This window comes from Phyllobates terribilis, unplaced genomic scaffold, assembly GCF_046119375.1.
Source record: "Phyllobates terribilis strain yellow unplaced genomic scaffold, ASM4611937v1 Scaffold_2__4_contigs__length_985480577, whole genome shotgun sequence".
NCBI classification, from domain to species: domain Eukaryota; kingdom Metazoa; phylum Chordata; class Amphibia; order Anura; family Dendrobatidae; genus Phyllobates; species Phyllobates terribilis.
Window position 1 is genome coordinate 275,392,736 of NW_027362762.1, and position 17,597 is coordinate 275,410,332.

Sequence of the window (17,597 nt, forward strand, 5' to 3'; positions counted from 1 at the left end):
TTAAGCATATACCTGTGTCTCAAAATGTAGGCAACTGCTACACATTACTCATGAGAGAGTGCGAAGCTGCCATTCCCTGTTTGAGTTCTGCATGTCGAAACCTGTTAGCTTTTAATCTCTTTTGAAGAAATTAAGATGTGAAGCTTTCGTAGTGAGTGACTCTTTTACTAGTCTATTTCTCTTTGTGGTCTAAATTGTACTGGAAAGGTGAACACCACATATTAAGCATTTATGAATCTTGCTCCAGTGCTTAATTTTGGATGTTGTAATAGTCTACTAAAGCTGTGCCAATGTCTTTACTCATTGGAGATTTTTGAGTAAACCATGTATTCCCTTTGCTGTGGAATATGATAGGCATAATAGGCACAGGATGAGTAATTTATACTTGTTACTGTACTCCATCTTGAGGCAGGAGGATGAAATGCAGGGGTGGCAATGGGAGGCAAATGGAGGGCACTAGGTACAGTAACTATAAATGATAAATGCGTTGTCACTTTTTAGTTCCAGGTTGGAGGGTTGCTGTGCCTTTCTAAAAAGGAGACAGAAGATGATTCTAAAAAAGGAATATGCCTTAGCAGTGTTATGATGCCATCACAAGAGCCCTCCTTTTCAGTATTACTAAAAGGGGTCACATTTCTTCATTTTCAAATCATATTTGGACACTTTTGCCCCTCAATCAGTGGAAATACTGTATGTGTCATTACTTTTTCTTCCTAGCATAATTACGGGTAAAAAAAAGATGATTCCGGTAGTTAAATAGGAAAGAGTTCTTTACAGTCAGAGCAGTCAGACTGTGGAATGCCTTAGCAAAAGTAGTAATGGCAGACACCCTAACAGCTTTAAAAAGGGCTGGATGATTTCCTCGATACATATAACATAGCGGGTTACAGTTAAATTACAAAAAATGTACAAATGGGGGAGGAAGGTTGAACTTGATGGACCTAGGCCCTTATTCAACCTACATAAGGATGTAACTATATGATACAATGCAAAAATGAAATTTGAAACATAGGCAGATACAAAATGTTGTGTAAAGCTCATATAGCTGTTTCAACGTACATATTTTGTATAGTTCTTAAACAAAAACCTGCCAGCTCTCATAACATGATTGTTTGAATGAATAATTGTGATTTATCCTAGAAAATTGTAAGTAAATAGAAACTTGCTGTTACTAGTTGTAGGTGTATCACTACATACTCATACTGTCCAATCAGTGCATTCAGTGTCAGTCTGCTTAAGGACAAACACCCAATTAATGACTCCCAGTGAATTCAAAAGTTACCAGTGAATTCAAAAATTGTTAAGCAAAATAAAGGAGGAGCAGCACAAACAGTTCTAAGATTTTCCAGAATTGTTATTTCATGTAGAATGTAAGTATTTACTAATACACATCTGTCATAATAGTTGATGGGTCATTCTTTAATTGTTTATCTTATGTATATTGATTTTATAACTATTCCTTTTACTGTAGTATACAGTGCCTTGTGAAAGTATTTGGCCCCCTTGAACTTTTCTACCTTTTGCCACATTTCTGGCTTCAAACATAAAGATATAAAATTCTAATATTTTGGGGAAGAATCAACAACAAGTGGGACACAATCGTGAAGTGCAATGAAATTTATTGGAAATTTTAAACTTTTAAAAAAAATTAAAAACTGAAAAGTGGGGCGTGCGATATTATTCGACCCCCTTGAGTTAATACTTTGTAGCGCCACCTTTTGCTGCGATTACAGCTGTAAGTTGCTTTTGGTATGTCTCTATCAGTTTTTCACATCGAGAGGCTGAAATTCTTGCCCATTCTTCCTTGCAAAACAGCTCAAGCTCAGTGAGGTTGGATGGAGAGCATTTGTGAACAGCAGTTTTCAGCTCTTTCCACAGATTCTCGATTGGATTCAGGTCTGGACTTTGACTTGGCCATTCTAACACCTGGATACATTTATTTTTGAACCATTCCATTGTAGATTTTGCTTGATGTTTGGGATCATTGTCTTGTTGGAAGGTAAATCTCCGTCCCAGTCTCAGGTCTTTTGCAGACTCCAACAGGTTTTCATCCAGAATGGTCCAGTATTTGGCTCCGTCCATCTTCCCATCAATTTTAACCATCTTTCCTGTCCCTGCTGAAGAAAAGAAGGCCCAAGCCATGATGCTGCCATCACCATGTTTGACAGTGGGGATGATGTTTTGAGGGTGATGAGCTGTGTTGCTTTTATGCCAAACATATTGTTTTGCATTGTGGCCAAAAAGTTCGATTTCGGTTTCATCTGACCAGAGCACCTTATTCCACATGTTTGGAGTGTCTCCCAGGTGGCTTGTGGCAATCTTCAAATGAGACTTTTTATGGATATCTTTGAGAAATGGCTTTCTTCTTGAAACTCTTCTATAAAGGCCAGATTTGTGCAGTGTACGACTGATTGTTGTCCTATGGACAGACTCTCCCACCTCAGCTGCATCTCTGATCAGTCTTCTCCTTGTCCCAGATGAAAGTTTAGAGGGACGGCTGGGTCTTGGTAGATTTGCAGTGGTCTGATACTCCTTCCATTTCAATATGATCACTTGCACATTGCTCCTTGAGATGTTTAAAACTTGGGAAATCTTTTTGTATCCAAATCCATCTTTAAACTTCACCACAACAGGATCTCGGACCTGCCTGGTTTGTTCCTTGGTCTTTATGATGCTCTCTGCACTTGAAACAGAACCCTAAGACTATCACAGAGCAGGTGCATTTATACGGAGACTTGATTACACACAGGTGAATTCTATTTATCATTTCCAGTCATTTAGGACAACATTGGATCATTCAGAGATTCTCATTGAACTTCTGGAGTGAGTTTGTTGCACTGAAAGTAAAGGGGCCGAATAATATTGTACGTCCACTTTTCAGTTTTTAATTTTTTTAAAAAGTTTAAAATATCCAATAAATTTTATTCCACTTCACGATTGTGTCCCACTTGTTGTTGATTCTTCCCCAAAAAAATAGAATTTGATATCTTTATGTTTTGAAGCCAGAAATGTGGCAAAAGGTAGAAAAGTTCAAGGGGGCAAAATACTTTCACAAGGCACTGTATTTAAGTTACTTTTGACATTGTTTGTTTGAGATAATTTTTTTTCCAAACGTAACAATCTCTCTTTAATTTTGTTTCTTTTCACTCGCACTTTATCAACTTTTTTAAAATTGTATTTTCAAAACAATGCATCAAACAGCCATCTGTGGTATATTCCTCCCTTTTAGCTATCACCATGTCTTGTCTACCCCCTTACCAGCTAACATTCTTGGACAGCATGTTAATTTTTTGTTGTCAACACACGGATAGAGTGTGTTTCTTTTAGAAAAACTGCAAGACTTGTGAAAAAGCACACCGAACAGAATAATAACTGATACATGCTTAAGAATGTACCCATCCATCATGTCATTAGAACAGCTGCAATAATAAGAAAGACAGATTAAAGTATAGCCATTTCTTGTATGCATATTTACTGCTGGAGTTTTTAGTTTTTACATGTGTCAGAAATTTTTTTAACTATTACACTTCATATATTCCAGGCAAAACATACATAACAAAACACTTACTCCTTTATGCTTTTATGTGCAATTTTTGTCATAATTGTTGTTACTGTGCCACAAGAAATATCACACCAAGTGCATTCAAGAGTTTTTGAAAAAATCTGCCTTTATTAAAAATGCATATAAAATACCACATAGAGAAACAACTAAGATTAACTAAACTTTCAAGACCCTAAATCCTTTTTTTCAGTTATCTACCACCCAATACTTACTGAAAGCTAGGTTTACATCACAATTTTCCCATATATCACAAACATACTGTATAAAATTGTATATAAAGACACTTTCACTTGATTTTAAAATGTTTAAAAATATGTTGAAGATATTAAATGAGTACAAATATAAATACAAAATGATGAGATAAAATAACTGTCAAGTACTCTAAATACAGGGATAGAGGAGATAATATGGAAATCCAGTATCTATTATTGCTAAAAGTAAAATGTATTGGATGATTACGTATTAGATGCTTGCCAATTAGGACATCACTCAAAAGGTGAGACAGAGAGGTGAGAAACCTCACTGATGGCCTTGATTTCTTTGGCCACTGCCACATTGGGTTGTTGAATCAAGTTACATATTTAATAAAACAAGGTCATCGGTATTCAGTTCAGACTCTACACATAAGACCTCAGGAGTGGACATGGATGTCAAACATATGTACCATCCTTCAAAATTTTGAGGACTCCACCAAGATGGTGAGTGGCGATAATGCCATAATTGGCATCACCATCCCACTTCTCTGTCTTCTGAAACGCTCTCTGCTCACAATCAAAGAGGATGCATTGCAGGCGGAGCATGATAAAATGGAGCAAATAACCATGCAGGGTGATTATACACAGCCAAGCCTCATCTCATGCCAACGTGGATTGGGTGACAATGAGGAAGAGAAGGAGGAGGAGGAATGACAGGAGCTAGTTTCATGCACTATAGACGGTACTACCTGCACAGCTGTCATACCGTCTGTTCAGCGTGGATGGCCAGAGGACAGAGAGGAGGAGGAGAGCATGGTCAGACATCCTCTTGGTGAGGACACGGAAGTCTTGCCTGTTAGTAGTCTGGCATGCATGGAAGAGTTTATGTTACACTGCCTTTCCCATGACCCTCGCGTTCTCAAAATTTTGGGTGACAGTAATTACAGGTTTGTGACACTTCTAGACCCACGCTACAAGGAGAACTTTATATCTCTTATTCCTGAGGTGGACAGGTCTACAAAAATGGGGCTGTACCAGAAGGCCCTTGATGAGGAACTATTAAAAAAATTCCCATCTGAAAACGCTGGCGGCAGAGGGCACAGTTCGTTGGACAACCAAGGAGTACAGACGAGAGAGACGCAACTTCAATCCAGAAGAGGCAGGGGAACACTGTCAAAGTTCTGGGAGAGTTTTCTCAGACCCTCCCATCGGACAGGCCCTGAGGCGCGGGATACTCTCACAAGGAGTGCAAAGTTTGGGAAGATGCTGAGGGAGTACCTTGCCCACCATACCAACGTCCTCTGTGATTCCGCTGTGCCTTATAATTATTGAGTATCCAAGCTGGATACGTGGAATGAACTGGCTCTCTATGCCTTGGAGGTCCTGGCCTGTCCTGCTGCCAGCGTTTTATCAGAGTGGGTTTTTAGTGCCGCTGGTGGAATTATAACTGATAAGCGCATCCGCCTGTCAACTGAAAATGCTGACAGGCTGACTCTTATAAAAATGACCAAGGGCTGGATTGGGCCAGCCTTCTCAACACCACCGAATGATAGCAGCGTAACATAATCTCCAATCCAGTGTCTTTTCTTGGGAGCTGTATTCCCATGCACCTTTTCACACCCACACATGAGTATACGCTTCCTGATTTTGGCTATTTGCACTTGTCCTTCTCCTTCTCCTCATCCTCCACCACCATATCAGCAGTGTGACCATGGTCCGTGAAGCAACACCCACCTAATTTTTTTAAAGGGTGTTTATGATGCCGTAAAAAAATATTTTTTTATACAGTATGTTCATGTATACCCCCCAGGGGTAAATGTTTGTCAGCCCATACACTTAGTGCATGGGCATTACAAGTAAAGGAGGCCCGCTCCTTTCTAATGGGAATATTTTTTTATGAGGCCCTTCTCCACGTCTCTTCCAAGGGGCATTGAATTGCCTCCAAATTTTTGGCAGCCCTTGCATTCACTGCATAGGCAAACACTATGGGAGACTCTCTCCTTTCTAATGGGAATTTGTCATTACTGTGGCCCTGCTCTGTGTGTCTTTAAATTCTTAGTGGGGTTTTTCCTAAAATTGTCAACCGTTGGAGTCACTGCATACCCTATAACTGTATAGCAGACCCTCTTATTTCTCATGGGAACTTGTCGTACCTGGTTACTGTGGCCCTGCTCCATGTGTCTTTAAATTCTTATTGGTGTTTTTACTAAAATTGGTCAGCCGCTGGACTCACTGCATACCCTATAACTGTATAGCAGACACTCTCCCTTCTAATGGGAGCATGTCGTACCTTGTTACTGTGGCCCTGCTAAATGTGTCTTTAAATTCTTAGTGGTGTTTTTACTAAAATTGGTCAGCCGTTGGACTCACTGCATACCCTATAACTGTATAGCAGACCCTCTCCTTTCTAATGGGAACATGTCGTACCTTGTTACTGTGGCCCTGCTCTTTGTCTTTATATTCTTAGTGGGGTTTTTCCTAAAATTATCAGCCGTTGGACTCACTGCACACCCTATAACTGTATAGCAGACTCTCTCCTTTCTAATGGGAACATGTTGTACCTTGTTACTGTGGCCCTGCTCCATGTGTCTTTAAATTCTTAGTGGTGTTTTTACTAAAATTGGTCAGCCACTGGACTCACTGCATACCCTATAACTGTACAGCAGACCCTCTCCTTTCTAATGGGAACACGTCGTACCTTGTCACTGTGGCCCTGCTAAATGAGTCTTTAAATTCTTAGTGGTGTTTTTACTAAAATTGGTCAGCCGTTGGACTCACTGCATACCCTATAACTGTATAGCAGACCACCTGCTTTCTAATTGGAACATGTCGTACCTTGTCACTGTGGCCCTGCTCTGTGTCTTTAAATTCTTAGTGGTGTTTTTCCTAAAATTATCAGCCGTTGGACTCACTGCATACCCTATAACTGTATAGCAGACTCTCTCCTTTCTAATGGGAACATGTCGTACCTTGTTACTGTGGCCCTACTCCATGTGTCTTTAAATTCTTAGTGGGGTTTTTCCTGAAATTTTCAGCTTTTGGACTCACTGCATGCCCTATAACTGTATAGCAGACTCTCTCCTTTCTAATGGGAACATGTCGTACCTTGTTACTGTGGCCCTGCTCTATGTGTCTTTAAATTCTTAGTGGGGTATTTCCCAAATTTTGGCAGCCCTTGCAGTCACAGCATGGGCATTACCACTCTAGGAGACTCGCTCCTTTATAATGGGAACATTTTTATACTGAGACCCTCCTCTATGTCTCTTCAAAGGGGTATTGGGTTGCGTCCATATTTTTGGCAGCCCTTGCTGTCACTGGATACGCAATAACAGTATAGGAGACCCACTTGTTAATAATGGGAACAACAAAGCATAGCCGGCTGATGTCTCTCTAACAATAGCTAGGGCCGACTGCTGGCCTTTTAAGAATAGTAAGGGCCGTCTGATGTCCCTATAAAAATAGGCTTTATGATTTTCAGAGTCCCTCCATCATAAATAAAACAGGATGTGTCTGATTATGTGTCACACACCACATTGCCAGATAAAGTTGAAAATGGTAAAATGACATTTCCCGGTGAATGCATTTGTCTTAAAAAAAAAGGAAAAAAAAACAAAACAATGGGATCTTTCTTTATTATAGAAAACAGCGTCACCAATTTAACAACAATGTAATCACATTGTTCAGCTCATGCACCTACTCCTCCATCTCGGAAATGACCACATCAGTCACAAGCTGACAGCACTTCAGCACTGCCTTGGCCAAGCATCAACAGGCTGTGCTGAAGATAACATGCTTAATGCTTAATTGACAAACCGCCCAGCGCTGCAGAATTGTTTAAAGCTGTAACACAGCAGCCTGATCTGTGGCTCTCACCGCTCAACATACAGCCAGGCATGGTCATGTGTGACAGTGGGCAGAACCTGGTGACGGAGAAAAGAAAACCGGGGTAGATACTGTTTCCCTCTATGCCAGTCCTTTCACTGAGCTAAAGAATATGGCTATGGTGAAATACAACTCCCACTGAGAAGCAGTTTCAGATTGAAAAACATTGTGCCAACCAGAGGATTTGATTTTGAAAGCTAACCTTTCTTCCCCGCTCAAGAGCCCCATAGCAGCTGCAAAGTTAGCGCTATTATGAACTCTCCTTAGGTAGAAGCCAAGGCACACCAGAGGATTCTCTGGTGGGACCGTCCAAGGCTGCCAAGAAGCAGTCCTGGCTAAGAAAAGTGTGTGGAAAGGTTCACGGACACTCTACGGCTGCTTTTTTAACTGAGGAGGATGCACACGCAAACACAGGGAGAACATACAAAGTCCTTGCAGATGTTGTGATTGCTGGGATTTGAACCCAGGATCCAGCGCTGAAAGTCTTCAGTGCTTACCACTGATCCAATGTGCTGCCTTTCACCCTCTAATATCTAACAGGCTGGAGAAACTTGCACCTACTGCCCTTCTATCTTCAGCTCCTTTGTGAGAAAATGTATTTGGGCAGCTACTCTGTCTACCAAATAAAATTCCTGAGAAGGAAATTGGGGATGGCTTTGCTACTGGTACTGGGGGCAGTGCTAATACCATGGCGTCGTACCATAGTTTGCTGAAAATATTCCAGGTTGGTAGGAGGCAAGCAAATTCCCACAGAAAAGTACCAGCAGTAATGTTCAGGGACACGCGCTTGTAGAAGACGGAGACAACACCGGGAGAAATAGTGACGGCTGGGGACCGAGTATGGACACGAGGCATGAGGCATGTGGTTGTGAAAAGCTTCTGCCTCCACGAGCCTAAAAGGCCACATTTCAAGTGAAAGTAGCTTTACAGGACTACCTGTGAGAAATGACATGCAGGGTACATAGGGTTTCCCTCTATGCTAGTCCTTTCACCGAGCTAAATACAACTGTCAGCAAAAAAAGTAGTGGACTGGCTCCGTACCATTCCTTGCCACATTCACCTGTCCACGTGTTTGTGGTTAGGCGGTCCTTCCCAGTAAGTGCACTGGGGAGGGCACGGGTAATGTTGTGGGACCCATGCTTGTGGAAGGCGGAGGCGATACCGGGAAATATAGTGGCGACTGGGACCGAGTATAGACACCCGGCTGCCGCCGGCATGAGTTTGTGAAAAGCTTCCGCCTCCACGAGCTTAAAAGGCCATATTTCAAGTGCAAAAAGCTGATCAGAAATCTGGCAGTTTAGTGTTGCGCCCTGTGGGTGGGTGGGTGAGTGTCTGGCTGCATACTTGCACTTGCATTCCAAGTAACAGAAAACTAAGCAGATTGTGGCCTCTATCATCATCATGGCCTCACCTCGGCACTATGAACTCTCTGGAAGGAGAAACCAGGGCCCGCTGGAGGATTCTCCGGTTCTCTGGTGGGCCCGTCCAACACTGCCGAAAAGCAGCCCTGGCTAAGAAAAGTGTTGGGGAATGTTCCCGGACACTCTATGGCTGCTTTTTTTAATGTGGATCGGCCATGCTTATGCATGTTATTTCTCAAACCGCATTACAGATCAGGCCATTATCCAACTCAGTGTTCAAGAAATTAAATGCGCAAAGAAAGATGTGTGTGTATCAAAGCACCACCAACAAGTGCGAGTTGAGGTTGGATGGGCTGCCATTGTTTCTGCAACTAGCTGCATTACAGGACTTCCTGAGAGAAATAACATTGAGGGTAGATAGGGTTTCCCTTTATGCCAGTCCTTTCACCGAGCTAATTACAACTGTCAGCAAAAAAAGTTGTGGACTGGCTCCGTACCATCCCTGGCCACATTCACCTGTCCACGTGCTTGTGGTTAGGCGGTCCTTCCTAATAAGTGCACTGGGGAGGGCACAGGTAATGTTGTGGGACCCATGCTTGTGGAAGGCGGAGGCGATACCGGGAAATATAGTGGTGGCTGGGGACCAATTATAGACACTCGGCTGCCGCCAGCATGAGGTTGTGAAAAGCTTCCACCTCCACGAGCCTAAAAGGCCCACATTTCAAGTGCAAGCAGCTGTCAAAAATTTGGCAGCATAGTATTGCAGCCTGTGGGTGGGTGGGTGGCTGCCTGCATACTTGCGCTTGCATTCCAAGGAATGGGGTAGGGACAACTGAATGCTGGAGTGGGACAAGGACGTGGACGGTGATTGTTGCAAGTCTGCAAAGACAGGTTCATGGCGGGAGGCATCTTCACATGCCTCAAGGATCTCTTATGATGGGCACACTTTTAGGCAGTGACCTGGGAGTTAGAGATGCTTCCAGAGGTCTTCCGCATGCTGTTCCCATGACTTTTCAGCACTGTATGCATGTGTCTGATGATGTGTCACACACCACATGGTCAGATAAGGTTGTAAAATGTTAAAATGAAATTTCCTGGTGAATGCATTTGTCTTGGTTGAAAGCAATGCAAAAGTGCAAAAAAGCATCAAAAACGCTACGTGTGAACATAGCCCATGGTGTGGAGGAGTATTTTTATTTTTGGTTATTTATTTTGCCTTAAATACAAGTCATTACCCTGGAAAGGATGTTCCTTAACATTTTTCCCAGGAAAATCCATTTTGGTTTCGTTTTTGTATGTTTTATTGTGAGTCCTTAAAAGTGGTGTAATACTCTGACAAGGTTATGGACAGCAGTAATCTGGGAGTCAGAGATGCTTCCTGGGGTCTTCCCCATGCTGTCCTTATGTCATTTGAGCACTGTTCCCATCGATTTGGGCAATTTTTAAGCCCACCACAGACCGCTGGGGTGGGCCGCCTGAAAAATGCTCGAGTTTCCCATAGACTTACATTGGGTTCGTTGCTCGGGTCGACCACCCGAGTATTCCAATTTGCTCGACATGCCATCAAAATATTTCCTAAAAATATATACATATTTTCATGAAAGAGAAAATGATGGGTCCAGCTCCACGAAGATAAAATCTTGAACTTTTATAGAACCATCATAAAATCATAGTAAACATTCACATGTTCGACCTTGACTAAATGTGCCTTATGTACCAGAAACACGTTAGTGTTTGTCACATAAACACTGTGGATGGTTACAATGATTTAATGATCATTCAATAAAGGTTCAAGATTTCATCTTCTAGGAGCTGGATCCATCCTTTCCTCTTTTATGCTGTCTCCGTTCCTGCCAGTGATGTCTTTCTGACATCCGGAAGACTTCATTCTATTCTAATGAGCTTGCTTCTCTTTTATGCTTGCTATAATTTTTTTTAACATAGACTAAAATTTTAACAGTCAAAGGGCTACACAAAAAACATTCAAGATACATCTATATACACAAAACCATTTCTTGTACTGTAGGAGAACATATACAGTGATGTTATTGGTGTGGCAACTGTATGTTCTGCACAAATAATATTTTCTCTACAATAGTTGAATATGCTGATATCAGGAATTTATGATTACAAATATGCAAATTTCCTCTTCATAGAAAAAGAGGACTTGAACTCTATAACGCCACCTATTGGAAGCAGCAATCCTACAAGTCACAATCGACCCCTTTAACGAGTCATGCAAAATGACTTAGGATAATAGCCAAATCAAAATCTCAATTTGCCGACACGGTGTTTCGTGCTTTTGGCCCTCGTTAGTGCAAAGTATGAGATTATTATGTTTTGCATCAGGATGCACATCATTTACAGTATTGTGTCATTTGTAAATCCCCAAAGATTGTTTTAGGTATTAATCCAAGGATTTTATGTATATAGATTTGAGAAGATATACTGTATAGCAAGGGTGCACAACCTGTGGCCCAGGGGAAACATACGGCCCGCGATGATATTCTGTTCGGCACCCAACCATATGGTTAGAAAAAAGTTTGCCTGACAGGTTAACTATATGTGAGCAGTCATTCACAGAAATGTAGTGGCAATAAGCTGAGGAGAAGAGATTGGCAACTACTAATGCTGCACTGTGTGGACATCTCTGCATGCTTCATACATCAAAAGAATGGGGTCTTGTCACCGGACGGGCAGTCCAGAATGTAGTACGCAAGTTAGACAGATGGCCTTCCATACCTTTGACTCCACTGTAAACTTTGGGAATTGTGAAACATTAGGCATTAAGTACAAAACATATGACCTATTGTAGAGAGAAATTTGCATCCATTACCTTTTCATTTTTAGGGTTTATTCACACCGTTTTTACGAGGATTTAGAAACTAATTTTACTGCCATTCCAAATAAAAAAAATGCTTCAAATACTATTTGAATAGGTTTCCTGATGGTTTTACTGGGAAATGTTCAAAATAACATGAAAAAAACTATGTGCACTACAGGAGATTTTCTTATTAAAATCAGTTGAAAACTTATTCAAAGAGTATTTCACATGTTTTTATGTGGCTTTAGATGCAAAAGCTATTTCTAAATCCTCATCAAAAATATGTGAACGTATCATTAGAGTGTTAAGTGGTGGAGGTAAGAGTACTGTAAGTAGAATTTGTACCTATCAGACATTTATTTATATACTTTGAATAAGCCATACATGTCATAGGAGGTAATATTCCTTTCATTTTTAGTGCAGTTCCTGAATTGGTTCAGTATGATAATGTGGTCTTTGGACCTAAAAAGGCTGTGCACCCCTAATGTATAGTAAGTATATCATGGCTGCTAAGGTAACTGATGTCAATGCTCAATTTAAAACAATACTGAAACATTTTAAAGTAAACCGTGACTGTGATTCAAAATTTGTCAAGATTTGGGGTATTGACAAAATAAATAATATATACGTGAACGTCATGATCAGAGAAGGAAATTTGGAGTATTTCCTTCCTGAAGAAGAAGTATAGATGTAGCAGCATCATACAAACCCATGTGTTTTAGGTGGCTGGAGAATCTCCATTCACATAAGAAAATATCAGTTATAGATACAGCACATGGTAGGTGAAAGGTGTCATTACAGATTTTTTGACTCTGTCCTTTAAATATATTCACTATTTTATTAATATAAATTTTTCAGCTCGTCACGTTAACACTTGTAAGACTTTGATAAGAAACTATTCATTGTGCAAACAATGCAAAAAATTGCTACAAGGGTAATAACCAGATTTGCAATAGTTATTTCATTTGACTAAAAACTATCTGGTGGTGTACAAAACTGCACATGGAGTAAACTTTGCTGCATCCCATATCAGCATTTTTAAGTGGTTTACACATTCCCTTGCATCTGTTTGATGTTTCTGACTCTTTATCTTGAACATGTCTGCTTGTCTAATGGAAGTTTGGCAGTGGCAGGACAAGGAGTACGGTGCATGCATCTAGTACTAAACCACTATTGAATAGACAATGATCACAAAATCATGAAGTATATAAAGAGAAGTAGGTCATTGATAATGATTGGATTGGATACCACTATAATTGTAGTTTGTTGAGCTACTCCAATTGCATACTATTTAAAGTATTTCAGTGGTGTACCTAGTGATGAGACTGTGAAGTGTAAAATTGCCTAAATCTGTGTAAAAGTTTTAATCAGGTGTAGAAAAAACAGAAGTACCAATAGTTTATTTTCATTAAAAAAATATATAAATTAAACGAACAAAAGAGAAATCTAAATCAAATCAATGTTTTTTTGTAACATATATTTGTATTTTTACACAGTATTAATTTGGCACCAATCAAATTCCTCCCTGAAGGTATTGAATGATGAATAAGTAACTGCTTTTTGTTACTCAGTACTGAGAACATCAAGAAATAGGCAATATTGAGGACTGTAAACACAGTGGTCAGCCTAAGAGACATAATGCAGCAGATGAAAAACACATCATGCTTCAAAATCAGAAGTCCAGTAGTGTAATCAGTTCAGAACTGGCAGCAATCAGTGGGACACAGCTACACAGCTATATCCACCCACTGTTCAGGGAAGTCTGACCAGAAATGCTCTTCATGGAAGAATTTTGGACACAAACTGTCCCTTAGACATAGTAATAATTAGTGTTGAGTGAGTATGTTCTGTTCTGAGTATGCTCGGGCCGAGCTCCGAGTATTTACAGCTGCTCGATGATACGGTTGAATCGCTCCCGTGTGCATGATTTGCAACTGTTTGACAGCTTTATTACCTGTGAGGAATGTGTAAGAAATAGACATACCTCTCATGTAATAAAGCTGTCAAACAGTCGCAAATCATGCACACGGGAGCGATTCAATCATATCACCGAGCAGCTGTAAAGACTCGGAGCTCGGCCCGAGCATACTCGGCGAAAGGGTTAAAAGAACATACTCACTCAACACTAGTAATAATGTGTCCATGTGACTCACTTATAAACGAAACCAAAGAAACTGAGGTGCATAAATATGACAGCAGGTATGCTAGACTGATGAGCCAAAATTTGAAATTTCTTGTTGTTACAGAAGGTACTTTGTTCAAAAAGGACAAGAGAGAGCAGTAGAATAATGAGTATCTGCAGGCAACAGTGAAGAATAGTGAAGGTTCCTTTCAAATTTGGGGCTGCATTTGTACATATGGAGTTCAGAATTTGGTCAAGATTAGTGTTGAGTGAACATGCTCGACACTGCTCGGTACTCGCCCGAGCATCACGCTACTCGGGATGTTCGGCGAGCACCGAGCATTTCCGGGTTACTCGGGCGGGAGCTCGGGTCTCCGCCCTGCATGTTTGGTGCTCTTTACAGAGCCAATGAACATGCAGGGATTGCCAGCCAGTCACTGTAATGCCACAGCCATGTTGGTTGTGGGCATTACAGTGATTGGCTGGCCGCACAGCGTCACCTCGAGTATTTAAAACCGGGCGCAGCCATCGTGGACACAGTCGCTCCGGATCAGACAGTGTAGGGACAGCGCTGCTGATTTAGGGAGAGATATAAACTGCAAAAGTTAGTGTATGGTCTGTAAACGCTGCCAGATCAAACAAACAGTCCTTCTCAGGACTAATATCCATCCCAGATATCAGGCAGGCAGGCTGTATAGGAGACGCAGTGGTTATAACAGCAAACGCTGCATTAGAGTCCTGTGTGCTGCTCCTGTTGCTGAAATTGCTGGACTTAGCTCCAGGTCTCAGGGGACAGGAAAAATCCTTTTTTTTTTCATCTAAATCCTCATTTTTTTTTCCTCCTTCACACTGTACAAATACCCGTCTTATTAACATATTGGTGTCCCCCCCCCCTAAAAAAAAAGCGTGTCTCTGATTTTTCAGACACAAATATATCTGTTGAAAATAGTCAGGTGTAGGCTTGAGAAACAGAAGTGTTGTTTTGCACTTCCACGGTTCAAACCTCTGTATTATCCACTTTTGGGCCATTTGTATCTAAAATAAAAACAGTTTGAATCTGTCGCTCACTGTTCAGCCGCAAATATATCTATTTAAAAAAGTCTGGTATACCCCAGTAAACAATAACTGTGGTTTTGCCTTCCCACGGTAAAAAGTCTCTATTATTCAGGTTTTGGTATATTTTCCGTAAAGAAAAACAGTAATGTCTCCTGACTGTTGTGACACAAAAATATATCTGTTGAAAATAGTCTGGTGTAGGCCCGAAAAATCCCAGTGTAGTTTTGCAGTTCCACGGGTCAAATCTCTGTACTATCCAGTTTTGGGCCTTTGGTATCTAAAAAAACATAGTTTGAGTGTGTCGCTCACAGTTCAGCCGCAAATCTATATATTTAAAAAATTCTGGTATACCCCAGTAAACAATAACTGTGGTTTTGACATCCCACGGTAAAAAATCTCTATTATGCAGGTTTTGGCATATTTTCCGTAAAGAAAAACAGTAGAGTCTCCTGACTGTTGTGACAAAAAAATATATCTGTTGAAAATAGTCTGGTGTAAGCCGAAAAATCCCAGTGTGGTTTTGCAGTTCCACGGGTCAAATCTCTGTACTATCCAGTTTTGGGCCTTTGGTATCTAAAAAAACACAGTTTGAGTGTGTCGCTCACTGTTCAGCCGCAAATCTATATATTTAAAAAAGTCTGGTATACCCCAGTAAACAATAACTGCTGTTTTGCCATCCCATGGTAAAAAGTCTCTATTATTCAGGTTTTTGGTATATTTTTTGTAAAGAAAAACAGTAGTGTCTCCTGACTGTTGTGACACAAAAATATATCTGTTGAAAATAGTCTGGTGTAGGCCTGACAAATCCCAGTGTGGTTTTGCAGTTCCACGGGTCAAATCTCTTTACTATCCAGTTTTGGGCCTTTGGTATCTAAAAAAACACAGTTTGAGTGTGTCGCTCACTGTTCAGCCGCAAATCTATATATTTAAAAAAGTCTGGTATACCCCAGTAAACAATAACTGTGGTTTTGCCGTCCCACGGTAAAAAATCTCTATTATTCAGGTTTTGGTTTAATTTCAGTAAAGAAAAACATTAGTGTCTCCTGACTGTTGTGACACAAAAATATATCTGTTGAAAATAGTCTTGTGTAGGCTCGACAAATCCCAGTGTGGTTTTGCAGTTCCACGGGTCAAATCTCTGTTTTATCCAGTTTTGGGCCTTTGGAATCTAAAAAAAAACAGTTTGAGTGTGTTGCTCTCTGTTCAGCCACAAATCTATATAATTAAAAAGTCTGGTATACCCCAGTAAACAATAACTGTGGTTTTGCTATCCCACGGTAAAAAATCTCTATTATTCAGGTTTTGGTATATTTTCCGTAAAGAAAAACTGTAGTCTCTCCTGACTGTTGTGACACAAAAATATATCTGATGAAAATAGTCTGGTGTAGGCCCGACAAATCCCAGTGTGGTTTTGCAGTTCCACGGGTCAAATCTCTGTACTATCCAGTTTTGGGCCTTTTGAATCTAAAAAAACACAGTTTGAGTGTGTCGCTCACTGTTCAGCCGCAAATCTATATATTTAAAAAAGTCTGGTATACCCCAGTAAACAATAACTGTGGTTTTGCCATCCCATGGTAAAAAATCTCTATTATTCATGTTTTGTTATTTTTTACGTAAAGAAAAACAGTAATAGTTTCTCCCTGATTGTTCAGATTGTTTAAAAGAGTCGGATGTAGGCCAGAGAAATAGAACTGTGGTTTTCCTCTTCCACCGTTCTAATCTACTTTTTATTACCCTTTTTCCATTGATAGTGCAAGTGTAAGCTATTTTACTTCCTTTACAATGGGCAAGGCGCGTGGCAAGGGACGTGGAAGTGGACGTTCTGGTGATGGTTCGTGCAGAGGATGGGGCCGTGGCCAAGGTGAAAATGTGCCACAACCAACAGCCACATCTTCTCGCTCCCACTTCTTGACCGAATTACTAGGGAACCACAGAACAACACCAGTATTGAGAACTGATCATTGTGAACAGGTTATTAATTGGATAGCAGATAATACTGCCTGTTACCTGGGCACCACCACCTCCGGTCTGTCTTCCACACGGTCAACTCTTAGAAGCCGTGAGTCTCGACCGCATACTCCTCCTCACCCTGATGCTCCTTCCTCCCACCATGCCGAGTGTCGTCAGACAGCAATTGATCCCACACTTGGACACTATGCAGAGCTGTTCAATGGACCATTTCCATATTTGTGCCCCTCGCCTGATACGCTTGAAGTGGTGGAAGAGGAGATCCCATGTAGCGATGCCCAAATATTTGAACAGCCACAGCCACAGGAAGTCGACGCTGGCAATTTGTCACAAGAGGTGGACGATGACGAGACACAATTGCCAGGAAGTGAGGAGTAGCATGGTGGAGCGCAAGCGGAAGAGGAGGAGGTGGTGGATGATCTAGTAACTGACCAAACGTGGCAGGAGGACATGCAGAGTGAGGCCAGCAGCACACAGGGGGAGGGAGGCAGAGTACCCCAACAGGCAGGAAGAAACAGTGTGGTGGCCGCAGACAGAAGGCGGGCAACCGTTCTCCGTAACACCAACACGAGGGACGTTGCCAGTACAAGCGGTAGGTCTTCCAGAGTCTGGAATTTTTTTAAAGACT